Here is a 15,530-nt window from a genome sequence, read left to right as displayed (position 1 = left end):
GCAGGTAAAATGTGTGTGGGGTGTTATTTATTTGTTAAATTTTGTTTCAGAACAGACCATGATGGTTGAAGGAGAAAAAGTGAAATGCTGTGCATTTTACTTCAATTTTTACAGTTTCATTTAGGATGGTGTGGGTTATTAACCCTACTATTGCTATTTTGGGGAAAGTTAGGAGATTTAACATATGTATTTTTTACAAATGTAAATCACATTATGGTGTTTAGGAGATGGTTTATTGGTGAACCTGGCAGTGTTATGTTAATAGTTGATCTTAGGGGTCTTTTCCAGTCTTCATGATTCTCTGATTCTATGACAAAATAATGTATTTATCACATTCCCAGACCTGGCAGAGTTGGCTGAGTTGTGGTACAACTGCTCTGAAAGCTTTTTCCTGCAGTTTACTCTCTTGTATTCAAAATCAAAGCAATGAAAGCCCATTAGAATTTATTAGCTATTTGATGACCAGTTTGAAATGAGATGTGATCTTTCTTTGTACTTCACAAGAGCATGTCTTGTTCTGTTATATTTAGCTGTAATTGGCATCTTTATTGGCAGTCTGAAGAAAATGAAATGGTGAGGTGGGTCCTGGGAGCTGATTAGACCCTCTTAATTACTGAATATTTGTACTCCTGGGAGACACTCAGCTGTAGCTGTGGTGAAGGGGAACTTTACTCTGCTGCTTCTTTTTATCTTTGCAAAATACAGCAACTGATGCTGCTGAGCTTTCCGTTCTCTCTCCTCCATGTGAACAAAATTCAGGAATTCTTTTCCTGAAGCAATTTTAATTTCCATTTGAGTGTTGGACAGTGTATTTCTAGGTGCTTCCACAGGTGCTGAATGTTTCCCTGACTGGAATATGCCATCCATCCCATGGGTGTGGTTTTAAGTTCTCAGAGATAAATCCTGGTTTTACTTCAGTTCTTAAGAATTTGATTTTTGGGTGAGTGGCAACAAGGATTTCACCTCTAATGTCGTAGGTTAAGATGGCCTGCCCATCAGGTCATGTAATGAAAGTTTCTTGGAAGTAGAGAAAAAGGTATATTTAGTATTTTTTCTTAATTAAAATTTAAAATTTTTACAGTCTTACGCCGTTTTCTCTGAAATAATGGTTTATGAAATTCTGGAATGACAAACATTGATTCAAAGTAACTTCAAGCTATAACTTGATTATTCTGAGAACTGCACTCCTTTTCAAGTAATGTTTGGCATTTTGATGATTTCTTCATTAACAGGCACTGTCTGGTTGCTGTGGAAAGCTCTGCACTCTCTGTAAATGTTTAAAATGTCTCTGTGCACTCTCTTGAGAGAAGATTTGACTTTTTAAATGTGCCTTGTTACAGCTGTTTTGAGATGGAGAATTTGCACTTTCCAACATTTTCCAAGCAGCAGGGACATTACTTACAAATGTCCCTTTTTGAGTAGCATGAACTCCAATCAATCAATCAATCAACCTCTTCTTGTACATCAGGGCTTTTCTTCACCTTTGTAACTGAGAACTTCCTTGGTCCTTATGATCAGAATATGCACTTAGATAAAACTGTACCTGGAGGTGATATGACAGCCTGTTTTTTTTTTAGATTTTATTTTTGTTTTATCTCATTACTTTTGATAATTAAATGTAAGAGACCTCCCCCTTTTTATTAGGATGTAGTTGTTTGCTATAAGTCCTTCCAAGCAGTCTCTTCTCAGCTGGTTGTTTTGCATTTGTGAGAATATAAATCCATGAGAGTCACAAGAGCATTTAACCTCCTGCCACTCAATGTGTGCATAAAACTTTAAGACTTGTGGTTTTAAAATGTTTTAGCAGTATAAAATCTCTTGAAGTCATCAATTTTATTATAGACCTTTAGGTGCTTTTTCATTCTTCTGAGGGACAATACCTTTTCCTTGTCTGGTGCACTGAGTGCCTCTTCCTCAAGTCCTTTAGTACATAATTCTTAGTGAATTCCAGTTCCAGTGGAAATTGCAGCTTGATTGATGTTCTCCTATTGAAGGCTGCTGATAAAATGCATTCTGGAATGTATGATAAAGAGTCTTGAAACAAATAACCATTCAAGTTGGAAGCTGTACTCAGGATTATTCTAGTAATGGTTAATATATGCTTCAGAAATGTCTTTTTTCTTACCCAGATTATAATATGCTCAAACTTATTATAAAAATAAACTGGTACTGAATGTGTTGAACAATACGGTGATTTATGTGATTAGAAATAAATTTTCTGTGTTACTAGATGGAAATATTTCTAATTCATCTCTTAAACACTTAGTGGAATTCTTTTATAGTGGCCTTGGACACACAAACACAGTGTCAGCTTGAATCATCAGATGGAGGCTTTAGGTCTGCCTCTGATGTTCCTCATTTTCATTTTACTGCTATATAAATTGCATTCTCTTGGCTTTCAGGTTTTTTTCTCATCTTGTTTGGAACAGACTATTCTACATATACTTTGATTTTTTTCATAGTCCCTTTGTTTCTAGATTTTTAGGCAGTGTCCATCACTTCTGTTACATCAAGCTTCTTACATTTTTTCCATGCCTAACCATCTGCCCTTGTCTTTATTTCATCTCTAACCAGCCCCATGCCTGCTCTCCTTGTAAAATTCAGATCCCCTCAGATGATTTATTTCCATTATGATGCTGACAAAACTTTAGACAAACTATAACTCTGCATTTTATAGGCATTTTATTCTTTTAAAGGCATTTACTAAAAGGGGAGTGGAATCACAGTGCCTGTTTTATTTATACATGTACCATTTTTCTCTAATTCTCATCTGGTTTTAAATGCCTAAATTTGCATATTGATTACAAAGAGAGAAAAAAAAGAAAGAAAATAATGGGAATTTTAACATTCTCCAAGTAACTGTCTTTTAATTGTCATCTTTCTGAAGTAGTTGCCTACAAATTACCTACAGATTGTTCAAATGTCTAAACTCAACTGCAACAGTAGGAATCATCCCCAAAATCTCATTAGAATCGTGCTGGCAAACCTGTTAGACATTAACAGTAGTACTCTAAGATCTGGGAAATGATACCTTAAAATCATACTCTGTAATTTAAATATTATTAAAGGAAAAGAGGGGAAAAGATAAAGTGTCAGCAGAAGTTAATGATGTGTAAGGTATCCATGTTATTAAATATGTATCACAGGTTTAAAATTTTCTTGGAAGTTTTCATAATGGAAGTACCAAGCAGCAGAATTTTATATCAGTACTTTAAAAAAGCATTTTTTACTTGTTGGGAACAGTGATCTCAGCCTCTCACAGCTTCAGCTCTTAGACTTGGAGACTCATAACAGCTTTTCTGCCCAGTGATGAATGACCACTTAGATTTTCCTTTCAGTTAAAATTACTTTTGTATAAAATACTATAGATTTTAAATTGGGAGAAGAGACTATTTATCCAGCCCTTGCTATCTATTGTATTTCTCCTTTAATATTGCTTGGAAAAATGATCACCTTTACACAGAAACAGATTGTAAACATTAGACAATTTGGTATCATGAACCACATTTCTGCCCTTAAATATTCTCTTGGGGAAGAAGAGACTGCCTGAAGTTCCCCAGGAGCAGGAAGACAGATCTGTGATATTGGAGGCTCAGTACATGGAATAGTGAAAGGATCCCACAGCACTGGAGTACTTAAACTGGGCAGAACAGTGTGAGGTGACCACTCAGTACATCAAAATCAGACAGAAGCAGGGAGGAGGAGGATGGGGTTGTGTAATGTGTCCTTTCAACTTCCCAGTGAAGTTCTGTTCCCCTTGGGATCTTCCTGTTCTCCTTGGGATCCTCCAGTTCCTCTTGGGACCTTCCAGTTCCCCTTGGGACCCTCCAGTTTCCCTTGGGACCCTCCAGTTCACTTTGGGACACTCCAGTTCCCCTTGGGACCCTCCAGTTCCCCTTGGGACCCTCCAGTTTCCCTTGGGACCCTCCAGTTTCCCTTGGGACACTCCAGTTCACGTTGGGACACTCCAATTCCCTTTGGGACCCTCCAGTTCCCCTCCTAGACCTTTCAGCAGTTTTTTGTCCACCTGCCCACAGGAGCAGTCCTGCAGGAGGAGCACACTGATTTATTTCTTCTGATGGCAAAAGTTGTCTTCCAGTCCCAGTTGGTGGCTCAGAAGGGAGTGTGAGGAGCAGGGACAATGCCACATGATCCTTTCCCATAAATACATGGCCAGGATTTACACTCGCAGCTTCTGGGAACGACATGTTCAGGACTTTCTCATCCTCAGCTCCAGTGAATTAATAGCTGCTAAAAGTGTGATGCTCCACAAGTGGGATTGATGTCTCTGTGGGCTTCTGGACTCATGGCCCCTATAGCATTTGGTGGTGGTAAAGTCCCACAGCTCATCTGTGCTGTCTGAAATGTATTTTCCAGGGTTTGCTTTACATTTGTCACTTGATAACTGTATTCGTGTCCCAGTTGTGTCATGTGGAACTGTGGAAGAATTAGTCCCTTGTCATCTTTATTTTATAATTCCTGATTTTATACATCTGTATCAGTTACTGGTTTACCAGCTATGTAATGAAAATGCTTGGCTTTTTTCTCATGTTGAAAGTACTGTGGATTTTGAGTTTCTTTATTTGTTTTTTGGTCATACCTTTTGGAGGTTTTTGTTGTTTTTTTTCCTGCTCTCTTTATTATTGTCTCACAGTAATAATTGTTTTGTGTTGTGTGCTGTGGCTCTCACAGGACTGTTGGCCATGTAGCTGAGATTGCTTCACAGAGTGGTGATGAGTAAGAAGCTGTCAGTGCTTCCCTTCCACTCCAGAGCTCTCTACTTCCCTTTGCATTCCAGCTGCTCTTCCATCACCCCATCCCTCAGGTGCTTTATCCAGGGGGATTGACCTTGCCTGGACATCAGGTGCCCACAAAGCCACTTTGTCACTGCTCTCTTGTGTGATGGTGTTCACAGGGGTCTCAGGTTGAGGGAAGAGACAAGGCTCTGACTCCATGTTTCAGAAGGCTGGATTTATTATTTTATATATTACATTAAAACTATACTAAAAGAATAGAAGAAAGGATTTTATCAGAAGGCTAGCTAAGAATAGAATAGGTAAGAATGATAACAAAGGTTTGTGGCTCAGGCTCTTTGTCTGAGCCAGCTGGGCTGTGATTGGCTATTAATTACAAATATTTAATGTTGATTGATGGGCCAATCAAAGATCTACTTGTTGCATTCCACAGCAGCAGATAATCAATGTTTACATTTTGTTCATGAGGCTTCTCAGCTTCTCAAGAGGAAAAATCCTCAAAAAAAGATTTTTCATAAAAGATGTCTGCGACACTCCTGAGCTGGACAGGGAGAGAAAATGTAATGAAAGGCTCATGAGGTGAGAAAAGGGCAGGGAGGGATCCCTCCAGTTACTGTCATGGGCAAAACAGGCTTGACTGGAGGAAAAATGTTATTTATTACCAATGAAATCAGAGTGGGATAATGAGAAATAAACAATAAATCCTAAAACACCTTCCCCCATCCCTCCCTTCTTCTTGGGTTTAGGTTCACTCTCATATCTTTTATCTCCCCCCCAGCAGTGCAGTTGGAGCTCCCATTTTATGCCCCCATCACTTGGGTGCCTTGTGCAAGGCTGCAGCAAAGTTTTCGTTTTGATTATTCCAAATGATTTTCTGTTGTCAGCAAACTTCATAACTGTGCTAGTCAATCATTTTCCAGATCACGTGTTAATCTTTTCAAATCCACAGGTCCCCTGTGTGTTTCCCTGCTGTGGAGAACTGATAAGCAAGCTATAATTTTAGAAAGCTATGGATTTTTTTCCTGCAATATCCAGACATGTGTCTTTTTGAAGCTTTCCAGTGAACTGCATGTAAAGAATTTGGTGGTCTTTGGGCTTCTGCACATGGCTCTCAGCACCACCAAGTTACACCTGAGCAGGTGTTGAAGGGAACTCCCTTCACCTTGTTGGGTTTGGAGGAAGGCTCATGACTGCCTTGGCTGGGAGAGATTCATCCCCTCTTTTGGGATTAGATGGACATTTAAGGATGAATCACCATCAGCCTTGAGGCATTGCTCATAAATGAAAAGTGTTTTTTTTTTTTTTAGGAAAATTTATGAAGCTGTGCAATGATTTTTTTTTTTTTGCTGCAGCCATTGCTGTGTTATGATTCTTTAGACAGAAAAATAGCAAGCAAGTAACTATTGATCATCTGATAGTCCCCATATTTAGATGCACATAAGTACAATTTCCCTTTGTTGGTTTGCTCTACAGCCCTAGGCTGGCCATCACAATGAAGTAATGTTTACATATTTCAGTTTTATGGTCCTTTTTTTCTAAAGCAGAGCTGTCTGATCAATGCTGCTGTATTTAATATCCTTTGCTGTATTTTCTTAAATTGTATGATAGTGTATGCTGCCATGGTGGAATAAAACTCCAGACAGCATAATGGATCAAAAGTTTATATTGCAGTAGCTTTCAGTAGTATTCCAGTGATAGATTTTAATGGTCATCATGTGAGCTGTTTACCAGAGGCATTGATATATTTAGATTGCAGGGGGGTTTTTTGTTATTTTTTGTTGTTCCGCCTTTTTTTTTAAGAGAAAGCCAAATTCTGTCAATTTGAGGAAAGCTCCTGCAGAAGTGATGGCAGGGGTTGGAATGAGATGGTCTTGAAGGTCCCTTCCACCCCAAATATTTCTGTGGTTCTGTAATAAATTAAGGTATTCCTGCAACTACAAACAGGGCAGGCTAGCAGTAAATCAACACATTATTTGTAAGCTAATATATTTTATTATACTTAACAGATACTTAACCATGTGTAGTTAAATTCAAGGAATCTTACACAAGATGTGAAGTTTAGCTGGATGCAATGACTTTTCTTCAATTTGGTACTTTTTTGTGCAGGTGTTAAGTGGAACCCTTGGAGACTCTGCTTATTGGTGTTAGGGTTGAATTTATGTCTTCTTGGAAATAGCTAAGAGGAAAAATAATAAAAATGGGTGCATGAAATATTTTATTTAAAAAAAAAATTCAGCATAAATGGCAATTAGACCAAAATCCACCTGGGTTTTGATGACTGGTACATTTATTAAAGTTTTGGTACGGAGGAAACTCCACTGTGGAAATACATATATTGAAGTTTATTAATTTATTATTGCACCTAAAACTATACTGTGGAATGGCATGGAATTTTCTATGGTTGTACATTCAAATTGTTCAGGAAATCTGGCAGGATGCTGACAATTCTGGCAAATCCCAACTGCTGCTGTTCATGTTTGTGGTGAGGATGCATTCTGTGAGCTGCTTCTGCCTACTTGCTACTTTAACTCACACTTAATTTTGGTTAACTGATATATTTGGCTATTCTTCCCAGTGCTGGAGATTAAGATCTGAGAGAATGAAGAAGCTTGGCAGGGTTCTGGACTGATGAGCTGTGAAGAAGATTTTTCATTAGACAGTTTTGAATTAGGGTGGGTTTTATTCCCCAATCGCTCCTTGTATTAATGCTAGTTCAGTCCTTTGTCTGCTGGAAGTTGTGGTCTCTCAGCTCTGAAGGGCTTCTGAAAGAAAAGTTTATGCTGGATTTGAGGGGGAAAAGTTTCAATAATATTTCTGAACTCCACCAGGAAAAACTGAATCAGGACACAAAATCATGAAAACTGCTTTTAAAGATTGAATAGAGAGGGCAAACACAGTGTATTTTTTTAGACATACATTAAAATCACAACCTATCTTATCAAAGAGGTGCAGAGACAAATTAGTGATGACACCTTTCTGACACTGTAATGGCTGTCACTTTGTAATGAGTGACTGAAAATTTTACAGCTTTTCGAGCTTTTCATTACCCCATGGATTAAGACTTGTGAACTGCTTCTTCTGCTGCAAGAACAGGTTGCTGTGGATGTGAGTCCTGGTGCAGATGAGGTTGTCGCTTTTCTTCCCAGTCCTATTAGCAGTTTTATTATTATTTATTTTCCAGCAGTTCCACTCTTCTGTTTACTCAGTTACCTGTTAGTTGAGTTGGCAGCTCCTGTTTCCCAGGGCCCAATGCTGTTATTATGTAGCTGCAGAATTCATTCCAAAATTGCTTTCAAATGCTTTGAAGTAATTTTTTTTCACCTTCTCACTAGTCTTGTTTAAGGGCTGTGTTTAACAAACCTCATTGCAGAACATGCTGGAAGTGATCCTGTATTGAGAACAGCAGCAAGGAGACAAGGGGCAATGGCTTCCCCTGGATATTCCTATTAGCACAAATTGGAGTCACAGCTTGGAGTGATTTCCACACTTCTGGGGGAGGTCACTTGTTTCTAGGTACTGCAGGATCATCCCTGCGGTGAACAGAATGGCAGGGAAGCAGGGGCTGCTCTAGAAAGTGATATCCTAAAAGCCCTGTCCAGATTTGTGCAAAGTAAACAAGAAAGGAGGGCAAGACAAGAGTAGAGAGGATGCTACTGATTTTATTTTCTTTACCTCTGTTCAAAGCACATAAAAAAACCCCAAAAAACCAAAAACCCCTTGAATATTGAGTTATGCAGTAGCATCCTGCAACTATTTTCAATAAGCATTTCTTTATAAAGGGTTTCCACAGCACTTTGTCAGTGCAAGGTGTTGGGTTTTTGGGGTGGGAGATCCTGGCTAATCAAAGGGGAGATGATGCAAGATTCCCTTCCCTAAAATCCTGCTGAAACATCATTGTGATGACTTCCTTTGGTTGCATTGCTGTAATGCACAGCTAAGTGTTTAAAAACTAATTTAAAATCATAAAAGGCAGCATTTTGAAATCTATAGTTTGCTCAGTGCCTGGGTAAATAAAAAATTGAAAGCCTAACTAAATAAACAAACAGCTTTCAATGAAGCTAAATCCCAGAGGCTTCCATTGAGTCAATAATGGTTGTGGCTAAATTCAGCTCCATGCCATTACAGGTGACTTGGGCTCCTTGATTAATTAAATTCCAAATCTCAGAGACGATTCAGTACTTAATAATATATTTTCAGGGCTGGATAAAATTAGTTTGCACTTGCATGTTATTTTTCTTCCCCTAATAAATTCAGAAATTAGTAACTATGGTGTATCCAGAGACCCTGAGGAGAAAATATCCCGAAGAGCAGAGGTTTATAGCATGAGGTGTGCTCAATTAATTTCTGGCTTATAGTGTATTCAGCAGTGATTTTCTCCGAATTTTCTGGGACTTCACAGCCAGATTTCAGGTAAAGAGAAGATAGATTTTTGAATTAGAAGTATGTAAAGGCTGGAGGGAGGGATTTTTATGAATTTTATCAGGATGACTGTGCATTTAGACACAGATATTAGAGCCAGTGCTTGCAGAAACCTGCTAAATTTGCCAAGAAGCATTAGCAATTAACATAGTTAATTAACAAGAAGCTAGGTTAAAATTAGTTTGGGCTGGTGGGGGGGGGTGGAGATGGGAGTGAATTGTAATTAGAAAAAGAAATCACAGCTGCTGTTTGGAGGATTGGTGGGGAAGTTCTCAGCTCTGGCTGTTGGGAGAGCTCTGCATTGCGGCTGTGCCTGGTTCATTCATTACAGCTCCGTTTTCTAGGAAAGAGCTCTGTGGGGTTATGCATCACCATTTCCAAGGATTATTGACTACCCTAATCAAGTTTAACTTCTGCAGGCTAACACACTAATAAAAAAGTACAGGTTTCCTTTGTTTGGGTTTTTGGGTGGTTTTTTTTTTTTTTTCAGAACTTCTCAGAAAGGCGGGGCTCAGTGTTTCTTGAGCATTTAATGTTCAACAAATTATGGTGATTTTCTCCAGTTAAGGTTTTGGATCCTGCTGAGTAGAATTTGCTCAAAGAAAAATGCTGCCTTTCCCAGCTCCTATTACCCTGCATGCTGTTACTAAGCAGAGAGGAAAAATCAAGGCATTTATCTTGGCAAATTGAAATGAGTTTCAAACTAGAAATATGTGAAAGTTGCTAATGAAGTAGTGAATGTCTTACACATACCATTTTATTTTCCCAGTAAAAAATGAACTACAATTAATTAAATAGATTCTTGAATAGGTCTGATGTGAGCTCAGGGAATTTTCAGGTCTTTCTCATATATATTTATTTCAAAACTAAAATTGGACATATGGATTAGGATGTGTGAAGCAGGCTTGAATCTCAGATTTACTGTGGCACAATGAAGCACATGATCAATAGTCTACATTACAAATGTTTTAGTGGGCTGCTCCCATGGTGGTATGGAGGAGATATAATTTATCCTGTCAAAAATTATTCTTTCTTGGCTAGTGTAATTAAACATTTCATAGGTAGTGAAATTAGCTTGGTGTCTTCTAAACATCACAGATCTTATTGCTTATTGCTCTGGGCACATTCGAGAAAGGTTACAAGAGATAATATTTTTACTCTTTTTAAAAAATATTGGTTTTTTAGTTTAACATTTATTTGACTTTTTAATACAGTCAATACATGCTGAAAAGGTCTGTATGTACAAGCAGTTCTATTTAAGGATTATTAGAAATGCCATTAATAGCAAGCCTATAGTAGCTGCTGCTTCCCATTCTCCTCTAGAAATCACAATCCATTGTTTTTGCCGACATAATTACCTCCATATGAGCCAGTTCTAACAAGGCAGAATTAAGAGTTCACATTATAAATGAGCAGCAGGAACAGATGGACTGAGAAAATAGTCAGGTTCCATGCAAATATCAATAAAGGTGATTAGGAAAGCAATAAAAGCATTTGGCTCATATGTTTCTTTGTATTAATAATATTAATAAAGACTGCCTAACTGGAAAAGGCATGAGGCCAGTTGGAGGTCTGGAATGTGAGATGTTCTGCCTCTGCACATTGCAAAGCCAGGTTTTGGGTTGTGAGAAGATGTCACTGCCCTGGGTGGTGTCACACTGCCAGACCCAATACTAAAACTCATCATTTTTTGTTTTACTTGAGGGCTGAAAGCACCTCATGTCATCCCGTGAATCAGACACTGGGCTGAGGAGCTTGACTTTGATTAAAACACTTCTGTGACCAGGTAAAATGGGATAGAGGCCATTTTTGCCTGGGTTTCAGTTTTCTGCTCTGTGAACCTCCAGCTGCACATTCCCCAGGCTAAAAGCCTTCCTGCCCTGCCTCTGTCCTTCCTCCTCCTGGTGGCACCAGAATTGTGCTTTGCCTTGGCTGCTCTGGGCTGATGCTGGGGCACTCCTGCATTGCTCTGCACCATGTGGCTTTGCTCATTAGGAGATCTCCTTGTCCTGCATCCATCAAGAGAGAGGGGAGAGCAGCACAGGCTGCACAGGAGGTGGGGACCAGCTGCAATGTGTGCATCAGGTGCTTAGCACATGTCTGCATGTTCCTCTACAGGATTTTTTGGGAGAGAAATTTCACTGTGCATTAGGTAGCATTTGCATGTTCCCTCTCAAGTCTCTGGGCTTATGGCAATGTCAGCACACACTTTTGGATGTTGTTTGCTGGGTTATGTGGAATTGCTGCTGGAGTTGATGCGTACTGGAGGTTGAATTTCTGGACACTCAGATTGACTCAGATTTGCCTCTCAGCTATCTGGAAAAATACCTCAGAATTTGTCTGAACATCATTTCCTGGCAGAGATATCTGAGAAAACTTCATCAGCTCTTATTTAAATCAGAAGGTTGAGGCTGCTTCCCCTTTTCCTCATATACTCAAGGCTGCTAAGAGCCACAGCAATGTGGACATGTATTTTGGGGGTGGGATACTAAGGGTTTGTGTAAAATGCTATATTTGCCCTGAAAACAGAAGTAATTTCCCAGTCAGATAAAGCCCTGTATGAGAAGCATTCAATGACATTTTTGCTTATTTCTCATTTCCTAATGAATGAACACTTGGAAGAAAGTAATTTTTCACTTAAAATTCAGTTGTAAATCTAGAAAATGCTCATTGCTCTAAGTGAGTCCTTAGGCAGGGTAAAGTGGTTTACTGAGATCTTTGATGTCAATAGGCTTTTTCATTGAATGCTTTGGGTTTTCTTACCTGGAAAAAATAAAATCTCTTGTGACTCTCCCTGACTAGTACATGTATTTCTGTCTCTAAATGTGGAGCTTTGCAATGAATTCAGAATTATTTTTTGAAAAATAATACTGGGGTGCATTTCCATCTCTTGTTGGCTTTGAGTCACTTTGAAATACTGTGCATTCAGTTATTTTACCTTCCACTTAATAACATTTTTTTTCTCAATACTAAACCTTGGCTGTAGGCTGGCTTTCCTTACTTTTGCTGTAACCATGAGAATTTCTATCCAGAGCCCCCTCTCCTTTCTGCAGGCTGCTCTGGGATGGCAGGAGAGCTTTCTCAGCTGGAACCAAAGCCTCATGCATTTCACTTAGCTCCTGATCGATTCTGTTGCTGCTCACTGTTGGTCCTGTATTGAAATGTATTTTTATTGTTGTAAGCTCCTGTGTGCTGTGGTGGTTGGCAATCTAGAAATGTGTTAAATAATATTGATTTTTTTTTCTCCCCACTTGGCAAGAATCTCATTCCACTCTATCTCTAATACTATTTTAAGTATCATTTACTGGTTTTATTTTCTTTCTTATTTATGATTGAGCATCTCACAGAGCAAGGGGCTACCACAGTGCCTGGAGAGAAGTCTGGGAGAGGGCACTCTACAAGAATTTACCTTCCAATTCTGCTAAATGCCTTTATATGCCAAGATGAGTTTACATATTACATTCCTATGACATCATTCAGTAGTTGGTGTGTGTCAGTAAAATGAAAATTACTTTGCTTTTCACTGCAGTGCATATAACCTGTCAGGTAGTTGCCCTAAATGACAAATGCACTTCCAGAAAACATCCAGGTGATAAAACTGTGGTTCCTAAAAGTGATTTTCATTGCAGCTATTAAGGGAGCACAAAGGCCTTTTCAGCTGTGGTGATTGTTTCTTTCTGTTGAGACTTGTCTTGAAATGATAGTGGGGGGTCACTTTTAAATCAAGGAGAGGTTAATATTGTCACCATTTATTTATTCCACTTCTGTTCTGTACAGATTTGCACAACTCTGCATTGTTTCTGACCATGTTCCTGAACATGTGAAATGTTTCTTTAATCAATAGTTCTTCTATCCCAAATTGCACACAACTGTTGAAGTGTTTCATGTTGGAGCTCCAGACTTCAGGTCAGGTTTTATGGTGTCTTCTCTAAACCTCTGCAGGTGTGAGGGCCACAGGGTGAATGTTTAATCCAAAAGATTTCTTTAATTTAAAATTCTGAACAAAAATTTTCAGGCTAGATTTTCCAAGTATGGAAAAATATTAGCAGTTCTTTTTCCATTTAAATAGCTTGTATCTTGCTGTCTGGGAAGGATGGGGCAGCCACAGCTTCTCTGGGCCAGCACCATCCTCACAGTAAAGAAATTATTTATTATTTTTACTTAATACCAAATCTAACCCTGTCCTCTTTCAGTTTGAGGCCATTTCCCCTTGTTCTGTCACTCCATCCCTCATCCCAGGTTCCTCTCCAGCTCTCCTGGAGCCCCTTTAGGCACTGGGAGGGGTCTCAGGTGTCCCTGGAGCTTCTCTTCTCCAGGTGAGCACCCCCAGCTCTCCCAGCCTGGCTCCGTAGGGAAGCTGCCCCAGCCCTGTGATCATTTCCATCTAAATGGGGCTTTTTCTCCCATAAGTCAGCATTAGCTGAAGTGTTAAAATTCATCTCAGTCTTCTGAGTAATGAATCAGGCATTTGAAATGAAATCTCTGTTCTCAGTAGACACCACATTTCATCTGAGGCCTGGGATTATCTGTGGTTGAATGTGGAGGCACCGCTCAGAGAGTTTGTAGCATCACATCTGTGTAAGCTCCATTCCAGCTCCACTGACACCACAATGAGAATCTCACTCCTTTTTACTGATGTAAACAGAGCCTTTCTCTCAGCTCCCTTCTGCAGTTCATTTACAATTTTAACCAAAGCATGTTGGGGGAGTTAAATTTTGGAGATAATGTTGGTGCAGAGTGTTATTTTTGTCTGAAACTACAGCTGTATGCATGACAATTTCCACATGAATGTAAGACATGAATCCTAATTAACTTCTAGTCCAGACTGAGCACAGTGCAGGGTACAGCACTGGGGCAGTGAGCAAAGGGGAGAGGCAAAGCATATGGTGACATTATGGTAATAAAATCATGTGACAAAGGTCTGCTCCAGCATCCATTGGAGTTTCACTGTCCTGTGTTTCTAACCCAGACCTGCCCCTTGGAGATGTCAATAACAACCAGAGTCTCCATGAGCCTTTGCCATAGGTCTGTTTGACAACCTGATTCTCCTCATCAATTGCTTCCTGACCTCACTTCCACTCTTGTTTCAAATGGTTTTCTTAATAGCTCAGCTAAGTACAGTTGCCAGCAGTTTAAACTTATTAAACTTTTTTTTTTAAACATACCCCAGCGTTCTCCCACCATCTGCTTTTAAACTGCCCATTTGTGGGGATTCTTTGCATAAATATTTTGTGGTTCATTTGATTCTCTGCATAATTAATTAATTGCTTCTCACTTAGTTTTCTGCATAACTAATCTACTGCCACATAATTAACAAACTCTTTAATTCCTTATTAATTATTTGCTGTTCTTTTGAATATTTGAATTAATTGACTTTAAATTTGCCGCTGTGGTGATTTGACATCTCGCTAATTGTTTTGATTAATCAATTAATTAGCTGCTTAATCTCTGCTAAAAAGTATAACCCCATGACTGCCTTGCAAATGTTCTAGCACCCTTCCTTGCTCCCTTCTCATTCAGTGCTGTCATCTCATCCACATCTTGATGCTCCAATTATTGTCCAGACACGTGGACCTTTTTTAGATTGTGTGTGTCCCTCTGATAAAGCCATTTCTCTAGCCCCACTGATGCTCCTTAGCTTGGGTCTTCCTCCAAATATGAATTTTTTTTCCATGTTGCACACTGCTCATACATTGGAGCCTCCAGAAAGATTTGTCTCTGCTTGGTTGTGCCAAAAAAGGAGAGAATCAGGAAAAAAGACATTAAAATATTGAGTTATGAATTTCCATGAAATAAATGTAATACAAGAGCTTACTTTGAGAATTTTTGTTGTACACAGGATGAGGATGTTTATGATTCAATATAACTGCTGAAGAAACTTTTGGTAAATTGATGTGGCTGATAAAGTACCTAAAACTTTATATTTATGTATTGCTCTTTCACTAGACCTCGTTGAGGCTGGGTTTTTTCTGGTTCTTTATAGTAGAAAGGAACCTTTTCCTTCACACTTTGCTTTATTTATGTGCTAATCTTGGACTTAAGATTTCACATCTGGTTGCTGTAGAAACCACTGTTCTCTTTGAGAACAGGACCTTAAAAAGAGGTGTTGCCTGAACAAGTAGTTTGATGTTATACATCATGAACAAGCCAACAAAAAAAACCCCATACCAAACATGATGAAAACACCTTCAAAATTGAATGTTTTATTTAAGTTTGGCACAAGCTGCCAGCTGTTCTTTGAAGGTAATAAATTGTGGCTTCTGATGCAAGTGGAAGAGTGGGAAGGGAGGTGGTTTTATCAAACCTGGAATGAGAGATGCAGGGGGTATGTTCATGAGCATTACATTTAAAAAGAGA

The 15,530-nt window shown here is 39.0% G+C and overlaps 1 protein-coding gene across 5 annotated transcripts in view; it reads left to right on the top strand.

Moving 5' to 3' along the window:
• The window catches only part of TRAPPC9 (trafficking protein particle complex subunit 9), a 453,504-nt gene that overhangs the window by 258,975 nt on the left and 178,999 nt on the right, over positions 1 to 15,530 (top strand). The window lies entirely within an intron of this gene.

Source organism: Zonotrichia leucophrys, chromosome 2 (assembly GCF_028769735.1).
Source record: "Zonotrichia leucophrys gambelii isolate GWCS_2022_RI chromosome 2, RI_Zleu_2.0, whole genome shotgun sequence".
NCBI lineage: Eukaryota > Metazoa > Chordata > Aves > Passeriformes > Passerellidae > Zonotrichia > Zonotrichia leucophrys.
The sequence above is the reverse complement of the archived record's forward strand: the minus strand, read 5'-3'. Positions and strand labels throughout refer to the sequence as shown.